The sequence below is a fragment of the Ursus arctos genome, chromosome X, assembly GCF_023065955.2.
Source record: "Ursus arctos isolate Adak ecotype North America chromosome X, UrsArc2.0, whole genome shotgun sequence".
Taxonomy (NCBI): domain Eukaryota; kingdom Metazoa; phylum Chordata; class Mammalia; order Carnivora; family Ursidae; genus Ursus; species Ursus arctos.
Genome location: NC_079873.1, coordinates 4,011,760 through 4,039,302, shown reverse-complemented (window position 1 = coordinate 4,039,302; position 27,543 = coordinate 4,011,760). Strand labels below are relative to the sequence as shown.

General features: G+C 40.6%; 1 protein-coding gene across 1 annotated transcript in view; it reads left to right on the top strand.

The window, feature by feature from the left end:
* Positions 1 to 27,543, top strand: part of LOC130541809 (pseudouridine-5'-phosphatase-like) — a 584,313-nt gene that overhangs the window by 409,353 nt on the left and 147,417 nt on the right. Inside the window, exon 7 of the transcript XR_008958517.1 lies at positions 26,943 to 27,093. The gene's annotated coding sequence lies outside the window, so the exon portion shown is untranslated. The remainder of the gene's footprint in view (positions 1 to 26,942; positions 27,094 to 27,543) is intronic.

Below are 27,543 nucleotides of genomic sequence, written 5' to 3'. Positions count from 1 at the left end.
CCGGTACTGAAAGAGGTCCTCACGTCCGCCCGCCTCCGTGCCTTTGTCGTATGAAACCCATCCTGTGTGTGTGTGTACCATCTCCAGATCCCATCATCTCCTGACTTACATTGATGTAGCATTTTCCTTTTCAGACTTTCGCAAAGGGCATTTCTGCATCACGTGGTGGTGAGGGGTACTCGATCAATGCCCTTTTCATGTAGGCTGATGCTAACATCTCTGCGTGGTTACAGATAGCTGGTCCTGCTTGAGTAACTATCCCCTCTATCTGGCAAGTGCACAAACTCCCTTTCCACGGAGGGCGTAGGCGGTATTCTCAGAGTCGGTTGGGTGGCCACCAGCTCACTGGTGGATTGGAATTTGGTGTGCAGTCAACCATATGCCCACCACAAAGACTTGTCGTGATACCTGCTAGCAGTAGGGTGTGACATTAGGTCCTAGGGCTATAATGACCGACAAGACACTGCCATGACTTCCCGATGCAAGACTAGTCAAGTAGGCTCTACGGTTCAGAGGGGAACCCAGCAAAATGAATTAGTAGGGTGTGCAGTGACAAGAAAGGACGTGGAAGACATATAGAAGACAGGAAACGTTTACTACATGAAGAACCAACAGAAATGTTGCAAAACATGGCTGTTGGAGTCGGGTGGGAGGATCCGAGAAGTGAGGATAACGTGGAAGGTGTTCCAGGCAGCACGAGCCACAGCACTTGGAAGGAATCGCGATGATGTGAGAGGCAATGGTGCATTTACGAAGGAACCAGAAATAAATGCTGCGTGGCTGGCAGGGGTGAAGGGTGAAGATGCTGTGCGGGGGCCGGCTGGGCGTATGCAGGGACCGGATCCTGAAGGTCATGCCATGGGTACTGGCATTCATCCTAAAAGATAAGGGAAGCTTAGGGTTATAAGGATTATAAGATGAGGGCTGCTTATGGATATGCAACCTTATGGTTATTTTCAAAGAGTGTGATGACCACCTTCCCGTTTTTAAAGATTTCTCCAACTATATTTTGGAGAACATAATGAGAACATAGTGGGAGCAGGGAGAACATTTAAGAGGCTATCAGAATAATTCGACTGAGAGATGATGGTGACCTGATTTGGGAAATGATACAGGAGACCAGAGGTCTATGAAATTAGTAGAAATGATAGTAACATGTAAAGACTCACTGGGTTATTTGATACGTACTCAGTCTTGCCAAAGAGAACCATGAGATTCTAATTCTTTTCCTCCTGTTCCTTCTGTTCATGGCTTAATCCTCCCTTCCCATCAAAACAAAAGCTGACATCCATTGAATGGCAAAAACAGCATTCGTATTGACCTACGACAGTCGACCCCACAATTTCAGATTTTAATCCAACACCAGTCTTCACACTAAAATTTAATTTGAATCAAGATTGGGAGCACCTGGGTGACTCAGTGGGTTCAGCCATCTGCCTTTGGGTCAGGTCATGATCCTGGGGTCCTGGGATCAAGCCCGGCGTTGGGGCTCTCTGTTCAGTGGGGAGCCGGCTTCTTCTCCCTTTCTGTCTGCTGCTCCCTCCCACTCGAGCACTCTCTATTGCTCTCTCTCTTTCAAATAAATTAATAAAATCTTTAATTTGAATCAAGATTAAAGCATACCTTTAAAAAAAATTATACAGGTTAGCATTTAGTCCAGTATTTTTCTGAACATGGCCGTTCTTTTAAATGACGGAACGAGAATGAGGTACTTCATTCCTCATAAAGTTTACAGTCATTCTGTGTGAATGAAATTTATACCCATGACATGAATTATATGCGAGTATTTCCAGGTTTTAATCCTTTCCAGATGAGAAGGTCTGTATTAGTATGGGTTTTGGTTGAAATCAAATGAAGCTCATTATGGAGTTTGGTCGAATGATGATCAGGAAGGTTCATGAAATCCCTGTGGGCTTGAAAGTCAACTTCTGGAATCACGGCCAGGTCGGGGTGGGGGTGGGGGACCAAAAGACTGCCAGAGGCCCCTGGAAGTCATCTCGCCAGCAGGCTGGTCTGCACTGATTATGCTTCAACCATCCATCCCGCCCTGGTCACTTGCCCAAGAGACAGTGCCCTGAATGGAGGTACTGAGGTCAAATGCCCACCTCTCGGGAAGAGGGCACATCTTTCCCACTTGGTTTCCTAAAAGGGAAACAGTGACCTTGATCTCCCTTTGCACTAAGTTTAGACACAATGGGAACAAGACAATTGCCCCAAAAGGAAATTTAGAGGCTGCTATGGACTGAATGTTTGTGTCCCCCTGAAAGTTGGAATTCTAATCCCCAGAGTGATGGTCCTTGGAGCTGGGCCCCTTGGCACATAATTAGGCCATGAGGGTAGAGCCCTTATAAGAAGAGACCCCAGACAAGAGAGCTTGCTTCCTCTCTCTGCCGTGTGAGGACACAGTGAGACGGCGTCTGTCTACAAACCAGGAAGATGGTCACCAGAACCTAGAACCTGACCATGCTGGCATCCTGCCCTCCGACTTCCTAGCCCCCGGAGTTAGTAGATCTGAAGAAGCCAAAATACAGCAATTTTCCACTGCATGTTGCTTTGCTCACAAAAAAGCATTAAGAACCATCGGTTAATCAAACATTTAGACTAATTGGTGTAGATATTTTCCTCGTTACAGTATCTGCCTCGAGTAAGGAGAAGCTTCTTTGACTCAAGACCCCACGTGCATCAGTAGATATTTAGACCGAATCCACATCCTTACATGTCTTTTTCTGTCAGGCAAACGGCCTAAACAGAGCTCTTTTGACTATGATTTGTGGTAGCCGGGGGTGACATTGTCCCCACCTGAGGCCACTCGAAATACAACGACCTATTTATTCTTTGAGTTGGTCCAGGGAGCTCTAATAAGATTTAAAAGATAAAATACAGTTTGCTGATGGGTTAAGTTAGTTATTTTTACGCCCATTGCTGAAAATCTAAGTAAATTTCACCTAATCCATTACATGCAATGAATCAGATTACATGTGACACCTTTCCTGCGTGACAAATGGGTTTATAAAGTATTACTCACACAGCGTAATGGTAATCTGTCTGCCCGATGGCTGGAACCCACACACTCCATTTTTCTGTAACAGTCCTAATTCATCATTCCAAAGCATCATAATACATGTAAATACTTCTTTCTCAACAGGAGATAAATAGCGTATCAGCACTAAAGTCACAGTGTTTTCCCCCAAAGTTGTGATGGGGTATACAGGAATCAGTCAACCTTCCCGAAGCTCAGCAGAACTCAGGGAGAGGAAAGTGTTCACAAGAGAGTAAGAAATGGGGCATATTCAGATTTGTAGGTTGAATTATCTCATCTTGAATGGTCTGCTCCATTCCTGGTGACCTACCAGAGGCTGCGTCTCAAACATACACTACAAAGAACGCTGGAAATGTCTAGATCCCCTCATTTTTCCAACAGCTTCCATCTAAACTGTAGTAACAGTATGCTTTTAGTATGCCTCTTCTCATTCTATTCCTTTTGTACAGGTGATATTTTAATGCTGATAGAAGTAGCAAAACTATTTTCCATCTCAACGTTCTTCTGTTTATTACCACTCCACTCCCCAAAGCTGTATGCTCTACAGTTCCATTTTTATTTTTTTTTATTTTTTATTTTTTAAATATTTTATTTATTTGCCAGAGATAGAGACAGCCAGCAAGAGAGGGAACACAAGCAGGGGGAGTGGGAGAGGAAGAAGCAGGCTCCTAGCAGAGGAGCCTGATGTGGGGCTCGATCCCAGAACGCTGGGCTCATGCCCTGAGCCGAAAGCCGATGCTTAACCACTGTGCCACCCAGGTGCCCCTACAGTTCCATTTTTAGACCAACACTTTTTAACCACGTTTCCATAAAGTATGGGCAATTTCATAGATAAGGAGCTTTTAGCTTTGTACAAATTCTTGGAAGATTCTAATCCTCTACAGATTATCTTTCCCTTTAAATTGATGAGATATTGATGTTTGGGGTATGGATTTAAGAAGGCCCTATGTTAAAAGGCTATCTTAGTTGGAAAATCTGAGCTCTGGTCAATGAAACAATTATGCTCATTTGAACATTAAGAGTGCTCCCGAAAATATAAAGGGTCTCTTTTCTATGTAAGGGGAGCGGAAGAAAGATTTTATTTTATATGTTGAAATTGTTCTTCCTTACTGTTTACAAAATTACAATATGTGTGGCAAAGGAGCAGAAGAATTCCACCTCTGCCTGGTAATTTCTTTATGGATCTAGCATAAATACTCGACAATAATGCAAGCTCTCCTGGAAAGTACGCCCTACCTTGTTATGAATACAGTGCATTTGTTTCCTCTACATTTTTGGAGCCACCAGTGTTACGAAAACACACGCTACACCAGTCTTTTTCAAGAGCACATTCTTCCGTTTTTGGTGTTGCTGAGCTAACGTTTATTAGCCTAAGGATCTGTATCCACCATCCCTGACTGTGGGAACGTAGCGCAAGGGATCAGGTAAGGGAACAGAAAGGGGCATTGTCGCGTAGCGTCTCCTCTCATCCCTGGGCACTGTCTGCAACAGGGTTTCTCTGGGCAGAATTTCTCCAGACCGATCATAGACACATGGGTATTTACCAGAATTGTTGTCAGTGACCCGCTAGAGTATAATGACCAACAATTCTGGTAAATCCCAGACTGGGAGAATTTCAGACCTGGCTCGGTGTCCTGCCTACACTCATTTAGCCAAGAAATTCTCAAAGAATGGATGGTGCCAAGGAGAAATAATGGAGAACGTCTGAGAACATGCCTTTGCCTTGAAGGTATTTGCCTTGAGCTTCCATGAATAAATAGCTAGAGGTATGGGGTGCTTGGGTGGCTCAGTTGGTTAAGCGTCTTCCTTTGTCTCGGGTCATGATCCCGGAGTCCTTAGATGGACTCCCACATTGGGCTCCTTGCTCGGTGGGGAGTCTGTTTCTCGCTCTCCCTCTGCCCCTCCCCCTGCTCGTGTGCACGCTCTCTCTGTCAAATAGATAAATAAAATCTTAAACACACACACACACACAAATCTAGAGGTAAATCTGGTGAAACATTCCTAAGCTTTCTAGTTTAGTTCATGGTATTATGTCAGTGATAATTTCCTGGTTTTATATTTGTAGTCTGATGACACAGACATTAACATTAGAGAAAGTAGTGTAAAGGGTATGCAGAACTGTCTTTCCTTCTTTGGCAACTTCTGGAAAGTTTATAATTATCTTCACATAAAATTTTAAAAAGTAAATAAAAACTGAAATTAACAGGAAAAAAAAAATCCTGCACTGCTCTTGCATTTTCAAAGTGGGGCATGTGTTCTTTCTCCTTTGTTGGACTTGCAGTTTGAAAAAGTAGTCTACAAGCATTTATCTATAATCCTTATACACAACTCAGATGATAGGGTTTTGTTTCCGGTTATTTCTTTCTTTCACAGTCCCTGGAGATGGCACATTCTGGTCCTAACCTTTTCTGATTAGAAATGTTCTAGAGTAATTGGAGGGGCGCCTGGGTGGCTCTGTCAGAGAAGCGTCCAACTCTTGATTTAGGCTCAGGTCATGGTTTTAGGGTCGTGAGATTGAGCCCTGTGTTGGGCTCCCTGTGGGGTATGGAGTCTGCTTAAGATTCTCTCTCTTCTCTCTTCCTTTCCCTCTGCCCTTCCTCCCCCACCTGCTTTCTCTCTTTAAAAAAAAAAAAAAAAAAAGGAATGTTCTAGAGTAATTGGATAGACACGTCCTTTTCCCCCTAAAATATAATACACAATCCAATTTAACAGAGAACATACTGCTTTTCTCTAGACCATTTCTCGTAGTCTGGTCAAACCTCCAACCAAATCTATAATTGGACATTGCCCTTCTTATCGGCTAAAGCTTTTCCTTGACTCCAAATGGAAACAAGTCACCGTGGGGCAATTTTCTGTCCCTTCTTGTCACTGTTCCATTTCACACTGTCCTCTCCGCCCACATACACTTCTCTGTGGACTCTGAAACAGCCACAGTATCTTCCAGCCAAGGCAGGACGGCTTCTCTTTCTTATGCTTTTTTTATTATAAAGAAGACACCGCGAATTTGGCTGAGCCCGGCCGAGAAAAAGTGCCAAAATTAAATAGAAGTTTCACCTCCATTATATACTAATATAGCCTCAAATTAAATTCTTCACCCCATAATGTGACACACACAGTCACCTCCAGGGACTCTTATGACTAGAGTTATTTCCCTTGGGTTCTTCTTAAGTGATTATCAGAATTCTTGCCACCTAATCTCTAGCTGGGCACCTGCTCTTTTTTTTTTTTTTTTTTTTTTTTTTTGTAAGAGTTATTTATTTTGAGAGAGAGTGTGTGGAGGGGCAGAGGAGGGAGAGTCCCAAACAGACTCCATGCTGAGTGCAGAGTCCAATGTGGGGCTCGATCTCAGAACCCTGAGATCACAACCAGAGCCGAAACCAAGAGGTGGATGCTTAACCAACTGAGCCACCCAGGCGCCCCTGCTCTTTTTACTTTGTGTTAAATCTGCAGAACAGACAACCTCCTCCTGATCATCTCCTTCCATAGACCCCTCCCTCTACTCTCAGAAGATTCTCTAGGTCATCATCCACGTGCCTGGCTAAGGATGGGGACAGTCTCACATGAATGAAATAAAATAAATACGGTAAAATGACTCGCAAGTGTAACCTCCCCTTCTGGAATCCAAGCTCGATGTGGTCACACCACGTTCCTTTTGCGCTTGGATCTGCATGTCTGGGATCCTCCAACCCATGCCAACATTTCATCTAGTACGTGTTGAGTAGGCTCTAAATGTCCTAATGGATCTCTACACCTGGGATCCTCCAACCTGTGCCTAAATGTCACCTAGTGCATTTTCAGTAGATATGAAATATTACATTGGATTTCCACATCTGCCACCCTCCAACTTATGCCTGAATTTCGCCAGGTACATACTGAGTAGTCCTTAAGTATTGAATGGAAATCTTGGTGCACGTATATGTTTTCTTCTTCATTTCTTGCCATTCCTTTTCATCCTCCCTCCTCCCCAAATATCAACTCTCTTGCATTTCCCCGAACACAGTGGCCCCTCCCACGTTGCCCTACCTTTGCACCTGTTTTCTTTTCTGCATGTCTACGCATCTCTGAAGACTCCAAATATCAACTTCTCATTTCTGCTGAAAAAGTTCACTAAACACCGAAAGCTGAAGGAGGCATAATTGTCCTATTTTCTCTTATTGTCTTGCAGACATTATCTACGTTCAGCATTATTTCAGATAAGCTTATATATTCATATACGCATGTATTTATAGATAAATATATGAATACTATAAATATATTATTCAGTTACTCATGTTTTCGGTGTTTATAGGAATATAATCACGCTGGACAAATCCTCTGACTTGCTTTCATTTTTAAATTCAGCGTATGTTTGGTACTTACTCAGGTTGAGGTGTATAGCTATAATGTATTCATTTTTACTAATCCCTTGTATAAGTCCATTCTGTCAATAGACCATCTAAGTAATTGAACTTAATTTAAAAAAAAAATAGACCATCTAAGGAAAAACTGATATGCTTTTCTGCTGTGACCACACATGGGCCATTATTGATTTATTCCTAAATATCTTAACATGTGCCCTATTGGAAGATTGTTTTCCCAGGGTTAAACTTTCTGCAGTACATAGATTATTTACTTGAATTGCTGGATTCCGCTGTGAACTTCTTCCCCCAAACCCCATCCTTGCTGGCATGAAGTGTGCATGAATTCAAAGCTGTCTGGATGTTGGTTACGAAGTGGTTATTATAGTTTTCAAATTGCATCCTACACTCAGATTTCCAAATGTACCCATTTGTGCTTCCATGGGCAATTTTCACTGAAGGGTATACTCATAATATTAGTGCAATGTCAGCAGCCATATTTAGCTTTTTCTATTATTTGACAGACTTTAACTGAAAAACACGCGTTATTTGAGTAATTTTAGCAATAGAGTAAAAATTAGTCCCACTAGGATCCATCGTATGGCAATCATACATCAACTGACAATTATGTTTTGGTTCGCAGCATTCTGAAGTTAATCATTACCCACTCTGTTCTCAGCTTAGAACAATCATAATAGTCAACCGTGCAGCCGAACTGACAAAACAGATCTAAATGTGGGGACTTATTAGAATCTGCTAAGGCAAAAAAAAAAAGAAAAAAAAAAGGCAATATAGGGCCTATTTCCAGCATGGTCATTGTTCGTGGAATCCTGGCTTTGAACCCCAGATTTTGATCTAATTAAAGACCGAGCTTTAATTCACCACTGAGAGGGTGATTTGCATTAGAGAGCCTTATATATTCTCTTTACTTCCTGCAGACATTGTGGTTTTCCTCAAAATATGTTTCGTAGGTGCAAGGTTGCCTTTGAATATTTAGAGCTACTCAAGTTATCCCTGATGACTAATTATGATAGAAAACTGTAAGGCGATAACATGTTTTATCAAGGAATGCTGGAGGGACTTAATGAGCCAGTTAAGAGGGATGAGGTGTTTGACTCTCTGAGAATTCAAGACTCGCAAAGTACTTTAACTGCAAAAGGCACATTTAAGATTCTTCACAAAAATTCTTAATAGAACCAAGCAGATGAATGTGTTCATACATCACATAAGCGGCATAGGTAGATTTAACGTTTTTCATTTTTTCTTTATGAATCTGTAATTAATCACAAAGTTTCCAAATTGAGTCTGTGCACCTGAGTGCTTCAGGAGCTCTATGACTTACCAGTGTGCTTGGATTTCTGCACCCTCACCATCTCTTTCTAATACAAGGCCAACAAAAGACCATATCCCTAGTTCTCTGTTGACCCAATCCCATTATCTGAGTTGCATGCCGTTTTATGCTGCATGATCAGTCTACACATTGACCCTAGAAAAACGACAATGGTGTCTTGGGATTGTCCTAAGATGTTTAATTATCTTTCCCCAAATAGTTGTTGCTTGAGGACGTAGGAACAGCCTCGAGATCACTGACGTGAAATGTAAGTGAGTCCCTCTGAAACTTCACATGAACAATGTGTTCAAAACAGAATGCAACACAAGGCAGTGCTTTAAAAAAATTGTGGAAACACCAGGAGAAAGTGTGTCCCTATACCGACAAGATGGAACACAGAGAATGAACACTGTACACGTCTGAGAGATCCAAGAATGGAAATTCGAATTGTTCTCTCATTCTTCAAACCTGGCTATAGTTATGGTGTTAGCTGTGATAGGTAAGAATGTGCTTCAGGCAAACAATAAAACCCAGCCGGGCATACTATGACATTTTAGTATATACTGAGTTCTTGTGGGGTGACGGGCTTATTTTATCCTTATTTAAAAAAAATGTTAGGCGGATGGAGAAAATATAGGCAACTATCACCATTTGTAGCAGATGAAACTGGGAATCAGGCAAATTGTTAATTTGCCCCAAGTTTTCATGGCTGGTCAATGCCATAAATTCTTCATTTCCGTGGAGTAAAGTTTTCTCCATTCGAGTTTTTTCCCATTGTAATATATATATTTTTTTAAGATTTTATTTATTTGAGAGAGACAGTGAGAAAGAGAGAGAGACATCACAAACAGGGGAAAGGGATGGAAGGAAAGGAGACTCCCCACCAAGCAGGGAGCCCGACGTGGGGCTCGATCCCAGGACCCTGAGATCATGACCTGAGCCGAAGACAGACACTCAACCGACTGAGCCACCCAGGTGCCTTTTCTCTCCATTGTCTAGAGCAGGGAAGTTTACTAAAAATTACACAGGGTACCATGCAATGGTGCACTGGGTGTTATACGCATATAATGAATCATGGAACATTACATCAAAAACTAAGGATATACTGTATGGTGACTAATATAACATAATAAAAAATTATTATAAAAAATTACACAGGGTAATTAGAACCTTAATGTACTCAATTTCAGGCACACAGGGCTTTCTGATATGCAAAACACAATGACTTTATTGAATCTGGAGTCTGAACAGAAATAAAGCTAAACCAATAGCAGTAAAAAAAAAAAAAAAGATATAAACCAGAAGCATCCGCAATGCTACATAAAGATAATAGGCCAGGGGCGCCTGGGTAGCGCAGTCGTTAAGCGTCTGCCTTCGGCTCAGGGCGTGATCCCGGCATTCCGGGATCGAGTCCCACATTGGGCTCCTCCGCTGGGAGCCTGCTTCTTCCTCTCCCACTCCCCCTGCTTGTGTTCCCTCTCTCTCTGGCTGTCTCTCTGTCACATAAATAAAATAAAAAAATAAAATAAAAAAAAAGATAATAGGCCAAGGTTTCATGTGGGCGTTCTAAAGAAAATGCCCAGAGAGTTCTCTTGATAAAGCCATCTTCGCCTTGAATAGTCAGTACGTTGGGCTCAAAATTATTTGACCCAAACCCACTTGTGAAAAGCAAAGCACAATATACCAGTGATGAAGTAGATGGAAGTAACTGGTGTTAATCAGCTTCGTATTGAAACGAAAGGTCAATTGTGAATCAAGTCTAGATTTCTTGGCATTGTTCTAAGAACACTTAATGGCACTTTAAGAATATTAACTTCTGAGTTAATGAGAGTATTTATAGCATTATATTAATGTTTGTAGAGGCTTGTCAGGAGGAAATGTGTGTTTTAGTGGCCTCTTGGCAAGGGGAGGGATGAAGTATTAGGGTTCCTAACTGCCTCAGATTCAAGGCTCTTCGTGAGATTTCCATGCTTTTTGAAGGTGTATGTCTATTATGGAGAAGAAATAAAAACAAAGCCCCCGCCTCCCCCAAATGTAAAACCCTTTGTAAGAATTTCTGTAGGGAAATCTGCAAATAGACCTATTTTGAGACAAGTTCCTTATAAAGAAAGGCAGCCCATAATTATGGAATTGGTAAAGATGAAAGTGATTACCGGATCCCGTCTTTAAACAAAATGGAGACAGCTGATATTTGATGGTAAACACTGAGAAAACGCTGGGAAGGAAGGTTATCTGTGGAAAGGGGCGTTCTTTGCCATCCTCGTGAGTCTTTTGTGAAATTCCTCAGCAAAGGTAACCTTGCAAGTCTCAACGCCGAAAGGTTATTCGAACACAGACACTTAGATAAAAGCACAGTAGACCATTCCTTCCACAAGATAAAATGTCAACCTTGTAAAAGCAATAATTAAGCCTGCAAGGGGTATTCGAGGTGCTAATAATGAGGAATTCATCACCTGAAGAAACCGCGAGATCGTACCGAGGCATAGTTCTGCGTGTCTGTGGGAGATTCCTGCCTCAGCCTCATCAGGACATGATGACTTGAGACAGGAAAGAAATTTAACACGCCTGGAGAAGACCCTCTCTTTCTGAGGACCTTTAAGAATGAGTGTCATTGAAGGGGGCGCCTGGGTGACTCCGTGGGTCAAGCATTCGACTCTTGATCTCGGCTCAAGTCATGATCTCAGGGTTGTGGGCTCTGTGCTCCAGGCCATACTCAGTGTCAACTAGAAGCATTGTTAGAGATGCAAATTCTAGGATCCTGTCCTTAACCTACTGAGTCAGAACCCTTAGGGGTGGGGCCTTGCCTTTAACCCTGGCAAAAGCAGGTTAGAGATGCAAATTCTAGGGTCCTGTCCTTAACCTACTGAGTCAGAACCCCTAGGGGTGGGGCCTTGCCTTTAACCCTGGCAAAAGCAGGTTAGAGATGCAAATTCTAGGGTCCTGTCCTTAACCTACTGAGTCAGAACCCCTAGGGGTGGGGCCTTGCCTTTAACCCTGGCAAAAGCAGGTTAGAGATGCAAATTCTCGGGTCCTGTCCTTAACCTACTGAGTCAGAACCCCTAGGGGTGGGGCCTTGCCTTTAACCCTGGCAAAAGCAGGTTAGAGATGCAAATTCTAGGGTCCTGTCCTTAACCTACTGAGTCAGAACCCTTAGGGGTGGGGCCTTGCCTTTAACCCTGGCAAAAGCAGGTTAGAGATGCAAATTCTAGGGTCCTGTCCTTAACCTACTGAGTCAGAACCCTTAGGGGTGGGGCCTTGCCTTTAACCCTGGCAAAAGCAGGTTAGAGATGCAAATTCTAGGGTCCTGTCCTTAACCTACTGAGTCAGAACCCCTAGGGGTGGGGCCTTCCCTTTAACCCTGGCAAAAGCCGGTCAACTCCTTTCTGATTGAGTTTTGCACCCAATGATGCCATGCCAGAGGCTTGTGGTGGCCCCATAGCAGGAACTCCTACAACCTGATCTAAAAGAACTTCCTCCTTGGCATTTCTAAAGAGACCAACTCTCCATGTGAGGATGTAATGAGTTTGTTGCGAACTCTTGGCTCTTCCTGCAAGTTTTCATCTAATCGTTTGGCCTCATCAGCGCCACTGTCTGGGCACACCAGCTGACACTTGTCACTGGAATTCTATGCATAATGGGATTGTGGCTGTGATAAAATCATTTCCCTAATGATGCCCTGGAAATGAAATCGCTGAGAAAATCACCTTCAGGTTAAAAAAATAAGATAAGTAATGAATAACACCTGTATGAGTTAAAGTCTGCCACTTTGTTTTTACTGTTCAACTTAAAAAAAAAAAGTATTGAAAGCAATCATGGATGGTATTCCGTTGTTACTTAATTTTCCAAAGCCAAGAAATGGAATCTTTGCAGAAGGGAAAAATTACCGTCCTCATTAAACTCATTCTCTTCCATTAGGAACTGGAGGGTTATTGATGAAATCATCCCTTGTTCAGATACCTAAGCAATAGAACAGATATGAAATCATGAAAGGAAATACCAATAAACTTGATTACCACAAATTATTTATCTAGAATAAACTGCCTATTTTCTTGGAAAAAATTTTACCGATATTAACTAAATAAAAAAGAGAAAACCTAAACAATCAATTTTGCAATGTGAATTATGAGGAAGCGAATATCCCCCAAATTACATGAAATCTGATTTATTTGAAGAGCAGTTTCTTTTTTTTAATTTTTTTATTTATTTTTATTTTTATTTATTTTTTTAATGGTTTTTTATTATATTATGTTAGTCACAATACAGTACAACCCCGGTTTCCGATGTAAGGCTTGAAAATTCATTAGTTGCGTATAACACCCAGTGCACCATGCAATATGTGCCCTCCTTATTATCCATCACCAGTCTATCCCAAACAGACCAAAAAAAAAAAAAAGTCAGAGTCATGGTTTACCTACCAAGAATCACATTATTATAGAGTTCATAGCTGAAAAAATAAAGTAACAAACTCATATATTGAGTAAATCTGTGTTTCTTCTCCTCTTTTTATCCTTTTTTTTTTTTTTTGAAGATTTTATTTTTTAAGTAATCTCTACACTCAACGTGGGTCTCAAACCTACAACCCCAAAATCAAGAGTCACATGCTCCAATGACGAAACCAGCCAGACACCCCTCCCCTTTAGTCCTTTTGATCCCAGACAAATAGGTTCCATAAACAATCAAAGTCGAGATATAGAAAAATTTTCAATGCCAAAAATACAGCTGTCACACTTATGAGAAAACAATCATATCCACATCTATACAGTTATTTCCAAAACAAAGAACAAAGCCTCAGAAGACAGGGGCCGATATGATCATCATAGGTCATGACAGTTCAAGCATAATTGATTTGAATAATCCCAGATGACAAAACTTTTAAACCAAGCTTATTAGGAAAACCATGGCACAAAATGAAACACGACTGTAACAGATATAAAAACAGATGTTGTAATAGTCTATCCTCTTCTAAGAGCACTTAGAAAACAAGTGGAAAATGCATACTACTGAAACAAAACAGTGGTCAAGCAACACAGATTAAAAAAGAAAAAGCAGATGGTAGTTAAGCACGAGGGATAACTTCCTGCATTACAGCAAGAAAAATATATATATTTTTAGCTCACGCATTTTAGCGCAAGTCATATGCTCTTAGAAGGATTGGACACATGTTGGAATGTTCCTGCAAGAACAGCTTGATTATTGGTTTTGACTCTTTCCAGTGTTCATAACTTATACCCACGTAATGTCAGTTTCAGGAATACTTTGTAAAGGAGCTGTGGGATAATACAGTGAGAGATGCGTGTCCACGGATAGTCCGTATCATATTGTTACTAATACCTTAACATTGGAAGCAATCTGAGAGCATGAGCGTTTGTAAATCAGCTAAGGAGCATAATCTAAAGGAATGTAGCGTAGCCACGGAAGAAACAGTGCTTAACGTTAGGTTAAGGAAAGCAGAATATAGCGGTTCCTGGCTGGTTCGGTCTGTGGAGCATGTGACTCCTGATTTCTGGGTTGTGGGTTCCAGCCCCACACTGGGTGTAGAGATGATTTAACAATAAAATCTTAAAACGAAAAAAGAAAAAGCAGAATATAAAAGCATATATATGATGGGATCCCCGTTATGTTAAAAATATATTTGGAGGGGCGCCTGGGTTGCACAGCGGTTAAGCGTCTGCCTTCGGCTCAGGGCGTGATCCCGGCGTTCTGGGATCGAGCCCCACATCAGGCTCCTCTGCTATGAGCCTGCTTCTTCCTCTCCCACTCCCCCTGCTTGTCTTCCCTCTCTCGCTGGCTGTCTCTATCTCTGTAGAATAAATAAATAAAATAAATATATATTTGGAGATCTCAGGCTAGGATATCAAGATGAGCTTAGACATCTAAGCCCATGACCCACTCACATTCTGCTTACATCACCAACTAATAATTGAAATTGAATGACCAGTCTCACTCAAAGGGAGTCTCTATACCCCAAAACTTACTGAAAGAAGCAGGAGTAGCTATCTGAAGATTCCTGATGTATACAGACACGCACATCATTCAAGAGGAAGGTACATCTATAAATCACAAAAAGGAAGCCAGGGAGAAGCAAATGAAAGAGTCAGAAATGAAAGAATAGAGACCAAAAACCACAACAACCCCAATGAAAACAGCAACGGAGTCAATGAAGAGCAGAGTCTGTACTAAAGAAAACTGAATTGTTGAAGTCCAAAAGCAATTGCGAGGAAGTGAGTCCAACCCAAGAAAGTGGAAAAATGGATGAGCGCACTGAAGGGAAAGTGGAGGGAAATCGGTGGCTGGCATCGTTGGAATTCCAACTGAGGTGTAAAGAGTACCTCCAGCTGTTGGTGGGAATGCAAACTGGTCCACCCACTGTGGAGGACAGGACAGAGGCTCCCCCAAAACTTAAAAATAGAAATGCCGTAGAATCCAGCAATTCTACTACTGGGTAACCCCAAAGAAAATGTAGACACTAATTCAAAAAGATAGATGCACCCCTTTGTTTATAGTTTATGGCAGCATTAAGTACAAGAGCCAAGATACAGAAGCAGCCCAAGTGTCCATCAATAGATGAATGGATGAAGAAGACATACATACATAGTTATATACCCAAATACACATGCACGTGCATGGACACACACACACACACACACACACACACACACACAGGACTATTACACAGCCATTAAAAAGGATGAGGTGGTCCCATTTGCAGCAACATAGATGGACCTTGAGGGTATTATGCTAAGCGACATAAGTCAGACAGAGGAAAACAGATGCCATATGATCTCACTCATCTGCGAAACCTAAAAAAATCCTAAAACAACCCCAGAAACAAATGGATAAATAAACAGCATAATAATCAGACCTATAATGATGGAGAACAAACTGATGGATGCCAGAGGGGAGGGAGTGGGGGACGGGGAGAATGGGAGAAGGGGCATGGGAGGTATGGGCTTCCAGACATGCAATGCATAAGTCATGGAGAAAAGGCACAGCACGGCGAATATAGTCCGTGGTATTTTAATAGCCTTGTCTGAGGCCAGGTGGCCGCTAGCTACACTTGTGGTGAGCTCAGCATAACGCATAAATGCATAGAATCACCTGAAACTGACGTAACATTGTGTGTCAACTCTCGTCAGATTAAAGAATGTTTTTAATGGAGTACTAGGAAAAAAAAAAAAAAAAGAGTAACTCCAAACCAGAAGCCACAGAAACACACGAAGGAGAAGAAAACTTTACTGAACGCTGACCTCAAGCTCCAGATGAAAAGGACTTGCCCAGAGCCAAACAAAATCGCTGAAATCACTTTGACACCACAGGAAGATTGCAGACTGTGCTGTGCGTTGGAGAACGGAACAAAGGAGAAGCATCTCCAAAAATCCGGAGCAGGGGGGCGGGCGGCAGCTAGCTCGTGCCCGGACAGGTCTCCACAGCCAGGTGAATGTTCTCCAGAGGCGCCCGCACGGGCAAGAAAGAACACGCTCTCTCTCCTCTTCAAAGGCAGTGTCGTTAAGGACCAAGACATTCATCTAAGAAGGAACTTGGAGAAGGAAATTGCGTGTAAACAGACTGAAGGCAACTTTGTGAGTCAGAGTTCAGTTAAACGCTTGCCGTGAATATGTTGACTAATGGCAGCAAATGTCAGAAGAATTAGACAAAAGACCAACGTCAAAAAGACAAAAAAAAAAAAAAAGACAAAAAAAAGTCAACAGGAACAGCACACAGCATCGGTTATTAAAATAACACTCCCAGAAGCAAACCCCAGGTGTCCGTGGGTGTGTATGTGTGCCCATATCTGTGGCAATTTAAAATATAAAGGCGACATCTTCAATCAGGGAAGGAAGAAGGAGGGAAAAGATAGATCACTACTCCACCCCAAACACCAAATGTTCCCAGGGAGGATAAAAATCTTCTTTAGGGAGTGAAGAAGTAGGAAGACAATCGCAAGAAAATATAAAGGAAGGGTCATCTTAACCTGTGCTGAGAAAGTTTTTACATGAACAATAGTTAAGGTTAGTGTGTGCTTGAACACTGAGTATAAAACTAAATAAATAAACAGCAAACTTGATTACACTTATCAGAGAGAAAACGTTAAAATTCTCAATGTATCCATTGCGCCTATAAATCAATAAATAACAGCATCTCCAACATGCTCAAGTAACAAGAGTGATAACAGAATATTTGAAGCCTATACAGAAAGGAAATGAAATAAGTAGAAATAAAGACAGTACTTAACCTCACGAGAGGTCCAAGGTAGAGAAACTAGAAGTGTAATTGTAAATAGCTTTAGTGGATGAAATTGTTACAAGTGTAAAATGTATGATGGCCAATATTTTTGCATTTGGCCCTCCCAGATGCCTATTTTCCTCTCGTAATATCCAAGACTAACACAGTAAATGTACTAAATGGACGATGTAGAAATTGTTTTGCATCCACTTAACTCCCCATCTTGTGAAGCAGATTATCAGGAGGGAAATTCTCTTTTCTATGAAGTTTTAATGCAGAGCAAATGAGTTTAAATGGCAGCCGGTGATTGGGTTGAGGTAGGGATGATTAGATCTGAACATAATTCGGCATCTGAGCGATATCATCTCTGTGGTGAAGTACCAAATACAAGATTTGCTGAGACGCCCTCTTGGTCGGTTCTATAAAGAGGAGTGTGCTGCCTTCCCCGATGTCGTGTTCAGCTCTTGGTGGCAGAGAGTACTCGCTCCGCTTTGAGAATTTCTCTTTTAAAATGTGCCTGGGGGTCAGCATATGTCAGTGGATCTCCAGTTGCCCTACACCGTATCCACCTCTGATATCCTGGATTTTCCAAGATACAGTAGTTCTGATATTTAGTTGTTCTGATTTGTAATAGTTTGAATTTTCCTGAGACTAACCAAGTTGAGCACCCTTATATATATTATATATTACACACACATGTATATAAATACATATATAATATATGTAATATATAATATATATCATATATCATATATATCCAAAAACTAAGGAAGGAAACTAATGAGGGAAATTCACAGTTGAACAGAGATACCAAAATAATATTATATTATTTATTAATAGATACAATATATATGATTTGTATGCAGAAAACATGTGAATCAACATATTATTAATAAATATATATATATTTAAAATAGAAAACTATTACATAAATGTGTGTGTTTGGCATTGGAATATCCTTTCTGTTTTTGTAGTATCTTAGATTTTTTTTAAGACTTTATTTTTGAGTAATCTCTAGACCCAACGAGGGGTTTGAACTTACAACCCTAAGATCGAGACTTACATGCTGTACCAACTGAACCAGCCCGGTGCCCCTCTTAGATTTTTAACCTATAAAAATTACAACATATGAAACATACGCCTTCTTGTTTCTTCTGGCGTTATTCCATATATTTTCTTAACCCTGAGTATTTTTAAATAAAAGTTTTAAAAGTAAGACTGGAAAAGATGTTTAACAGAGAAAATTACTTCCTTCTAGAATTTTTTTTCCCCCTGCCAAGAAATCACACAGACCTTTGTAAATCCTGTGACTTTTGAATTGGTAAAGAACCTTATGTGGGCCGTGTGGATGGGATACAGCAAAGTTCGGGGAATGAAAAGCCTACCCTGGCTCAGTCATGTATTATTCAGTGCTTCCTTGGGCACGTTATTCAAATTTCCTACACCTATTTTCCTTATCCATAAAATGATCCAACGGGTTGCTGGAGGGTTGAATGAAGCAGAATCTGTATTTGTCATAATGCGTATGTTTATTTACTGAGACTATCATCGCACAGAGTGGATGTTTTATGACATCTTACCACCTGGTACCATATCCTGGACTCATATAAAAATTTCTTTAATTCAACTCTGGGTTAATAGGGTAGAGTTTGCATTGGAAATCTCCATCGGTGCATATTTAAGTCATTACTTCACCTATTTTGAGGATGAAAGTTTCCTATAGTAGATAAATAATACTAGTCGTGATGCCTTCAACACCAAGTTAGGGCTTACCTCATCAGACATAAAGAAAACCCACAGAAAGAATGAATAACCTCTGGGAAGCTGATGCTGTTCTTTGAATTGCTCGCAGCAAAGAACGCCTCAGAAAGTAGACTGAACTCTTCCTGCATGTATTGCAAATGATTATTAGAAGCATAGTGGGGTCTGATCTCCTAGAGGCTTAACAAGGATAATAGCAACAGTATTGCTAATTAGCAAAACATTATTTCCCTTCATTTGATTTGTTACTTAATCCAATTAAAATGAGGTTGGATACGTTTCAGGAGGAACCATCTTACTAGTACCCACCTAGCTTTCAAAGATGATTTAATACAATTCCTTATTGTAGAAAAACAGCAACAACCCCAGTCACATTTAAGAGGATGCTCTTGATTTCTACATGTGGTGTTTCTGGATGGGCTCCTGGAGGAACCAGCAGGTGGCACTCTTCAGGGTCGGAACCAGAAAGAACAGGAACACCTCAATAGGTTGAGTGGAAGGGACTTTTCCAAAGACCCACCCGTCTTGCCTCTGTGCCTGCAACGTTAGTTTCTTTTGGGGCCCTTGCTCAATACGATGGCAAATAACAATCATAACAATCTAAGACAGAACCTTGGAGGAATTCATAAATATATATATATATATATAGCAGGTCTCAAACATATTTTTCAAATAATGGAGTAAAAACAAAGCATGTAGAAATGTTGGTATAAAGTATGGGCACCGTTCATTTCCCATTTTCTTTTTTATCTCCTTTCAGCTACTTTCAAATGAAATTTTTATGCCAGAAACCAGTTTACTCCTACAGAAGCTAGCTTTTTTGTAGGTAAAAATATCCCTCAATTCCTTTTCAAAAATTACCTTTAAAAGTGAAGGCCAAAGTTACATAAAGCAAACAATTGCCTGGTAAACATTAACGGTGCATCGTAAGAAGGTTTAGGGATGTATCCCAACGTTTCTTCCTGTGGTTCCATGTGAATGTGAAGAGCATCTTAATGTATAAGACTTTCTATGGTATTTCAAGGGTTAACCGAGACCTTCACACTCAGAACTAGTCCATACCAAGCAGAGAGTACATGTTACTACTGGACGTTTTCCATGTTCCTCCCATGGGCTCATTCAGGTGCACGATCCTTTTGTTTGGTTTTGTTTTTCAGAATAAGGTCATTTAAGACACCAATGTTGGGGTGCCTGGGTGCCTGCTTGTATTCCCTCTCTCACTGGCTGTCTCTCTCTCTGTCAAAGCATATTCTCCACACCCGTATTTTGCATTCAGTACATGGAATTAGAACATTTTTGTCCAGTATTTGGAGTAGATGCTTAGAGAAGACGCTTGTCTCAGCCCTGTATTCCTGGCGTTGGATGTTTCCTCGCCCTCAAGAAGCTGCCATTGGGTGAGCAAAGGAAGGATTGAATCACAGATTACTGCATGTCTGTTTCATAAGAATATGCAGCAGAAAGAATACAGTTTGGGGGAGAAGAATAAACATTTCTGCTGTATTACATTTATTTACAATTGCTTGTTATCTGGACCATTGAACTAAGGCTATATACTAAAAGTATAATTGAAATTTTACTCTGTCCAATTATTTCATATGATCGCTAAGGAAGGCTGATCTCTGGGTTTAAAGTGAAGTGCTACCTCTATGTGCTTTTCTGAATCACATTTGCCCACATCACGATTGATTATTGATTATTGATTATTGATTTGCATGGCTCTCCTTTTAATGACGGGTCTCTCTCCACTGGATTATAAGTTCAGTCGGAAGATCCAACACGTTCCTATTCTATCCCAGATGTAACATAGTATGTGGAACATGGCAGTGCTAATGATCCATTTATAGTTCATATTTAAAAAGTCCATAAAGCGTTTTTTTTTAATTCTCAAAATTAAATGCCTTAAATTTAATATTTCAGAGTCTGCTCCCCCTGTCACATTAAAGGGCAATATGATCAAACGTGGGGGTGTGGCAGGAATGTGCACATAAAATGTCTATTCTCATCACTCCAGGGATTCAGTTTGGTTGTGTTTAGATTAACCAAAAATTAGGCTTTTGTCCCCAAACAAGCATAAAAGATGTTTCCAACCTTCTCAAATAAATGTGGTCAAATTTTGCTTGGAAGCTACCCACCTTTTTCATTCAGATTCAGTGTAATCAATTCTATTTGTTTAGAAGCCCTCAATTTAAAAAAAAATGAAAACAATCTTCTAGAGTAGGAACAAAGACAAACAAAATGTCTTTATTGACCAGCAAATTGACAGACGGGAGCTAATCGCTAGGCTCTGTGAGGTGAGAAGCAGAGTCTGTCTTGTTCTTTCTCCGCACCTGTTGTGAGATGAACAAATGCCTAATGATAACTGATAACAGGAATCTCAGAGCCTTGGCCCAACTCTGATGCCCATTGCTGGACCATAAATGCTATGCGATATTATTGAATCTGAAAATTATTACTGAGTCTCAAAACTGGCTCATCCCATAAAATGCAAGAATGGCTCAATATCTATTAATGCCCTGCACCATTATAATAAATCACAGCGGACATAACCCTTGTGATCTCTTATGTACCAAAATGGATCTGAGAAAATTCAACGTCAACTCTGACTAAAATGGGTAATAAAAAGGGACTGATAATTTTATAATGAAAAAATAAGTATTTTCAGCCATGAACCAGCTTTAATTCATATAGAAACATTAGAAAAATTCCTATTACACTCAGTGTAAGATAAGGATGTCCACTGTCATTGTGATGATTTCACATTGCTCTGAAATTACCAGTCAATTCAGCTAGATGGAAGAGTGATCTATGGAACACAATTAAGAAGGGACACAAAAATTTGCAGATGGGATTGTGTTTTCAGAAAACACTAAGACTATAATGTGAAAAACTGTTAGGACAAGAGAAGGACTCGGTAATTATATGTGTGTATATATAACTTAAATTACGTAATGCCTAATATATAACAATATATGTTCTTGCTTTTTGAAAATGATAGTTCTCACATTTGGTCCCCTATGAACTTTATCCACGTGAATCTGTTAGTGTACATATACACACATATGTAGATATACCTATATAATATATATTACACGCATCCATGTATAATACATACAGAAACACGCACACAGGTACCTGTGTTCAAGAGCAATGCACAAAGGGTATGAGTCCTGTTGTTGGTCTGGGTTATGACAGTGTTTTATCCTTCACTGCATATCCCTTTTCTCTTTGAAGCCCCCCAAAATATATGTGCATTACTTTTACTTTTACATTAAAAAGTAAAAGTCAAAACAAGTGAAAGCAGAAAAATTAAATAAAAGGCATCTAAGTCGACTTACTTCATTTTTTTTTTCACATTTTTTACCCAATACCACTCTCTTATTAGAGCCAAGCAAAAGCTAACAGCCCCTGGGTTTCCCCCCTCCCCCAAATACCAATTCATTACTGGACTATAAACAAAAATTAACCTTACTTTTGCCCTGAATGAATGAATAATATATTTCTTTGACAACTCAGGAGCCGTATTAGGAATTTATAGTACTTGTTCTTGGGACTGTCGATTATTGTCCTGCATTAGATGCTCTGATGTCCCAGTTGAAAATTTAACAAAAATGTCTTTAAAAGAATGCTAATAAAAGTGGCAAATCCCAATATTATTCTATAGCTTTTTATATTTCCATTGATAGGATATTTTTGCTTTACCTTCCCTATCACATTACCATCCCATTGAGGATAGGGCTATATTCATCTATCTATCATCTGTCTGTCATCTCTGTCCATCCATCGATCATCCATCCATCCATCCATCCATCCATCTGTCCATCTATATCTATCTATCTATCTATCTATCTATCTATCTATCTATCTATCATCTGTCATCAGTATCCATCCATAGATCATCCATCCATCTATCCAACTGTCCATCTATATCTATTATCTATCTATCATCTATCTATGTATCTATTTATCTATCTGTCTGTCTATATCTATCATCTGTCATCTCTATCCATTGATCATCGATCCATCCATCCATCTATCCAACTGTCCATCTATATCTATTATCTATCTATCTATCTATCTATCTATCTATCTATCTATCTATCTATCATCTATCTATCTCTATCATCTATCATCGCTATCTATCCATCGATCATCCATCCATCCATCTAGCCATCCACTTTACATCTATATCTATTATCTATCTATCATCCATCCTGTCAGTCTATCATCTACCTATCTACCTATCCATATATCTATCTATCATCTATCTACTTGCCTATCTATCTATATCTATCTATATGTAACTATATCCAATCTATACCATGAATATTTGTGCATGTAATATATAAGAGATGTATATCTCATAATTTTAAAACCACATTGATGGTAATAATGATTAGCTAAGGAAAGGATAAAATTTAGTGTTCATTTGCAGCAATTCACCAAGCCATAAAAAGACCACTTCGGACTACTTTGAGTTCTGCGAAGAATGATACTGGAGAAAGACAAAATACTGCTACAATTACTAGAGCATCAAGTTCTCAATCAGGTGCTTCGACTGCACTCACCTTTACAAGCCAGTCATTTGCAATTGTCTGCTTTCTGTCTGCTCTCCGAAAACAGAGCTTCACGATATAGCATCAGATATCCACGTAGCTCCCTCACAGGACTGGTGAATGACAAATTAAAGAATTAAACTGCCCCGCATCTCAGTGGCATGAACATCAATTCCAATAAACACACGCGTGGCCTTTCTGGCGACAATTGTACCTGTTAGCTCTTAGGGCTCAGTGGCATCTGTCGGTTCTGCAAAGTAAATGACGAATGGAGAGGCTGTGACTGCAGTTGAGTAGGGATAGCATTGGATTAGGCTAGGTGACAGCTCCATTAGATTTAGGTCACTTGTCACAAGCCTAAATCAGGTCACATATTTCCCTGTGTTTAGATGATGGACAACGGACCATCAGCTCCCCCAGGTGTGGTTGGGCGTGGAGGCTGGGGAAACAGATGTGGACGAACCTTCAATGAGGGGGCAGAGTAGCTGACCGGCTGTTGGAGATGCAGGGCTAATGGCAGGTGAGGGCGTGGTGACCCGATGGAGCAGGGCTGTGGGCACCAGCTTGTGCAGGGAGTGCCCTGCGTGCCAGGGAGTTCAGATTTTTCTTTTTTCTGCTTGGCTTGGGGTCTTCCTTCTCGTTCATTCATTTTGTAGGCACCTCTCAGAGTAACCTAGAGATGGTTTTTTGGAATCTACTCTGGTAGCAGCATGGAGAGAGCAACAAAGACTGGTTTCAATTGCAAAACTTGGGAACAGGTGAAGGAGGGCTGCTCAGTCAAAGCAGTGCGGATGGTGGGGGTGCAAAATGTAAGAAACTCGAGAAAGGAGCCAAGCATTATCCCAGGGAACCCAGAGATCTTCACCCAAAGCTGAGCTGGGAATCTTAGGCGAGAGCTTCAATATGCAGATGAGAGCCAACCAATTTCCCCAGCTTTCTCTGTGCTGAAATCTGCTTCCTGGCTGAACCTCTCTCCACCATGCACCACCCCCACCAAACCATCAGGGTGTCCAAAAGGCAACATGCATTTCCGAAAACCATCACTGTGCTTGTGGGACACCACCGGAAGACTGTTTGCATCTTACTCTTTTGAAGTTTAAAAAATAAAGAAAATCAGATGTGAATTAACGAGATATTTACAAGGTATCCAAAGATGCAGAGAAGCCAACTCTATTATTGCAAAATAATAAGAGACAAAAAACTGTGTTTGCTTTGACACTTGTCATTCTGTCACTGACACCCTTTTTGAAAGTGGTGTCTTCAGTCTCGGTGTGAATTTTCCAAAGTGCCAATCATACTTAAAACCGTGACAGTAGACCCTGTGTTTAGTTTCCCCATCCTGCTGGGAATGACCTCCAGTTCATTTCAGCCACACTAGTTTTTTCTTGTCTCCAAAGACACTGGCTCTTTCTTGACCTACAGGGTTTCCATCTGCCATCCTGCTACCCTCTCTTCTCCTTTTCTGAACAGTAGTCCAGTACGCATCTCTCCATCAAGGCTACCACCAATGCACCAACTTTCTGAGGACCTCCAACCTTCCCCAGGAGGGTTAATTCCTCGCCCTGGCTTCCCAGAGCCTGGGACCACCCGTTATCCAATCAGACAGTAACTCAGTGCATGTCGCACTGTCTCTACCAGACTTCAAGCATCGTGTGATCATCTTATTTACCCTTGTGCCCTCAGCTCCGGCAGAGGACGGGGGCTTTTGAAAGGCTGATTAAAACAAAACATCCCAAAACCGAAATGAAATCCTATCTACAGAATGCTTTAGACATTCTGGGAATTGCAAGAACCCCAAATTCACATTAGATTTATGACAAGTGATTATGTTATGTTGGTCCATAGTTACATGAATTCTCCTGTGATGCTTCCTGCACTAGGAGTCAATATGACGGAGACGGGAGTCCAAAAGAGTGTCTCAACCTCAGCACTGCTGACATTGAGGTTGGATCCTTCTTGGTGGTGGGGGCTGCCCTGTGCGTTGTGGGACGTCAAGCAGCATCCCTGGTCGGCACCCACCAGGTGCCAGGAGTAATGTGTTGTGACAATCAAAAATGTCTCCAAATATGGGCAGACTTACCTCAAGGTTGAGAATCACCAGACTACCTTATAGGATCATTTTTTAATCTTTTTTGTTTCTTTAGAGCATGGGAAGGGGGCCGTTACGAAAAAGAGAAACAGCATTTATTGTGGAAACATTAAAGTATCTCCAGTTTCAAAACTATCTCCACCCCAGTTGCATCTCACTTGAGTTGAAGGTGTTACTAACAGACAACCACAAAATCTTTTTCTCAGAAATCGCCATGTACATGCTTACCACTCCTGACCTGGTGCTTTATGGTTCGTTACTTGCTCCTAGCTGCTTAGGTGATGGTGGGGTTAGTAGTGACCTAGCAGCAGGAAAAGGGGAAGAAATGCTAGAGTTTTCTCTCCACCTCTACTAAGAGACTACCTTACTATACTTAAACGTTTCAAATTCTTTCAGGGGTAAAAAGCAAAGACCATTGTATTAATCTGGGTTCTTAGAGAAACAGAATAAAATGTGGATATGGGCGTACATATGTGTATATAGAGAAAGGTATAACGCGGTATCCGGCATCATCCCGTATAGAGTACGTGGAATAGTGTATGATGTCATATATGGACATATGACATAGATATTCACGGACACAGGGTGTGCAGATGCGGGAACATACAATTTCTTCTTTGGTGGTTGCCGTTTGAGTTTTGCACTTACATTATGTTCTTTGCTTACCTTCTACTTAAGGAAGCGTTCAAAAGTGCTCAAGTACACACACACCTAAAAAACTGAGATAATTGAAATCAAAAGGGTATTACATAAATTCCTTGAAGATAAATGCAATGTTCTAATTCAACATGTATTTGTAGCCCTTTGAAATATATTGAGTATAAATAAATGTCCTATACATGAAATATCAAGAAATATTCAATATTGATTACAAGTCAGGCAGTACTACTGAGGGATCCATAGAATTGAAGTATCCACTCATGATACAGTAGTAATCATTCCACTCCAGTTAACTGATATGGATTTTTATTTTTTATTTTTAGTATTTTAAAAAATGTTATTTATTTATTTTAGAGAGAGAGAAAAAGAGACAGAGCAGAGAAGGGGGAGAGGGAGAGGGCAAAGTGCTCTCTCCGCTGAGCAGGGAGCCTGGTCGGGGCTTGATCCCAAGACCGTGGGATCATGACCTGAGCCAAAGGCAGACGCTTAACCAACTGAGCCACCCAGGCATCCCTGACATGTATTTTTAATATAAAAAGGGGGATTAATGTAAATCTGCCTAACAAAATTCCAAAATTCCAATTATTTCCCATTTATGGGATGAGAAAATTTGTCTCAAATGTTGCTTGTCCCTTCCCTTATACTCACTGTGTTTTGAATTAATGGACGTTTATATGCCAGCCTCGTTAAATATTGCAAATTTATCTGAAGAAATGACAGACTCATGAGGATATCTTACTGAAACTTTACAAAATATTCAGTTCAATTGATTTGAAAACGTCAGGGGGAGAAAAAAAACCCAAGCATTTGAAATATTTCTGTGAGTCATCAGTCTCCTTGGAAGCCAAAATTTGTTATAATTCAGTATTCCTACGAGTAATTACTTTTATTCTTGGATTAGAAACAATTTTATTTTCAGTAGTCTTCGATTTATTTTTCTCTTCTTTAGGGAAATCATTTCTATTGGTGATGAATGGGTTGCTGTCATGCATTACGTACGCTTGGATACATCCCGTTTGAAGTCCCGGTTTCCAAAGGAAAATTTCGGGCCATCGGATAATGAAGCATATTCCACATCGGGGCGGGCTTGTAAGGAGAAGGTAAGTCGGACCAGTTTGCAGAGTGCATCAGGAGCAAGGCAGGCCATTTAATCACTGGCCTCCTAACCTGAGGTGTGTCCTCCCCTTACGCTCTCTCCAGAGAAAGATTGCTTGGGTTACTCAGGGTCCTTGTGGTTCCATGTGAATTTTAGGATTGTTTTTTCTATTTCTGTAAAGAATGCCACTGAAATTTACATTGATCAATAGATCGCTATGGACTATGCACTGTAACCACATTAATTCTTCTAGCTCATGAACATGAATATCTTTCCATTTATCTGTCATCTTTAATTTCCTTTGTCAATATTTTATAATTTCCAGTGTACAGATTTTCACCTCTTTGGTTAATTTATTCCTAAGTATTTTAGTGTTTTTGTTGCTTTTTGTAATGAGATGGTCTTCTTAATTTCCTTTTTGGAGAGTTCATTACTTGTAGGGAGAAATATCACT